This window comes from Odontesthes bonariensis, chromosome 23, assembly GCF_027942865.1.
Source record: "Odontesthes bonariensis isolate fOdoBon6 chromosome 23, fOdoBon6.hap1, whole genome shotgun sequence".
Taxonomy (NCBI): domain Eukaryota; kingdom Metazoa; phylum Chordata; class Actinopteri; order Atheriniformes; family Atherinopsidae; genus Odontesthes; species Odontesthes bonariensis.
Window position 1 is genome coordinate 918,133 of NC_134528.1, and position 1,531 is coordinate 919,663.

Genomic DNA, 1,531 nt, shown 5'->3' on the forward strand with positions numbered 1-1,531 from the left:
AGTCTGGTGTCTCTGAGCTGTACTTATATCCCAAAGGTTAATGATTCCCTGAGCCTCCAGTGAGGCCTGATCATGACAAACTGACCTCCAGCTGGAAATAACATATTTGTCTTTGGTAATGGTGTAAAATATCAGATTGAGCAATAAGATATCAGTACTTCAGAGATCAGTGGGTGAAAGTATCACCATGGGCTGATGTTATTGGTTACAGCTGGTGTCACCGTGCTGGGAAAACCCACATTGCATCACAACCAGACAGCAGCACTCACGGATCAGTCGGTCAGAGTATGGGGGGGTCAGCCATTTCAGGATTAGATGCTAAATTATTTCCAGTGGTGGCTCCTGACATTTTTTTAGGTAGTGCAATTTCCAGTCTGTGAAAGCTGCATCAGAGTGTGCTGATGCAAACCTGTTATGTTCCCACACAGGAAATAAAATCTCCAATCGTCCAGAAACTCCTTGTCTTCCTTAAATAAACACAACGCAGAGTCGAGGGGTTATTTGGTCTGCCAAATAACCAAAGTGACTCTGCAATTTCCCCCCGTTATGTCCATAAGTACCATACAAGTCCATAGGACTGAGATATATTTGTCTAGGTAGCATAATTTATTGTAATAATTTTTTGTTATTTTTTGCATAATTTGCCAATCAGTTAATATTACACCTTAACCATTATTTATTTATTTTCCTCATATTGTTCCAGGATTCTATGAAATAAGTAAACACATAAGCTCTTAATTTTTATTCTAAAGAATGTAATTAAAATGACAGCATATAAATCCAAGTCAAGTGTTTATTGAAGTTTTGGAAAATATGACTTAGAAAAGCATAACCAGTTGTCAAACATGGTTAAGTGCAGCTTACTTATGTGAGATTTCTCTCTTTTTTAAATATAATACTGCACCATTAACAATGAATGTGTCATTATACATTCTGCTATCATTGTCAACATTATATAAAAGATTTAAATCATTACAAGTCAATGACTGAGCACAAAAGGTTAAGTCATTTAGCTACATCAGATACTACCTGGAAAAATACCAGGGTTGGTGGAGCCCTCGGTTTCATCTTTGCCTCGCAAGGCTAGCCCGAAAATCCCGCAAAATTCTTCCAAACTTCTTCGTAGAATGTTTTTTTTTCTTTATTGAAAACCACAATGTTACCACAACAAGTAGAATGTTCATGGTCCCGCGCAACAGACATGTGACGAAAGCACGTCGTGCGTCGTTTGTGCGAGCACATAAACCCTCATAGAAAATGCATTGGGAGCAAGATTTTTGAAAAAAAACTGACGTACCATTCATGTCAATAGGAGCTTCCTGGTGCAAATTCAACCCTGACAGAAATCGCACAAAATGGGCGTAGCAACACCAGGCGCGACCTTAATCTGATTGGACAATGTCATATACAACCAGTTTGCCTACAGTAGATCAGTCAACTAGATTAGCAACTAGATTAAAAAAAAAAAAAAACTCTGTGTTTGGTAGTGCGTCGCACAAATCGCCCCTATGGAGGAGCCGCCGCTGGTTAT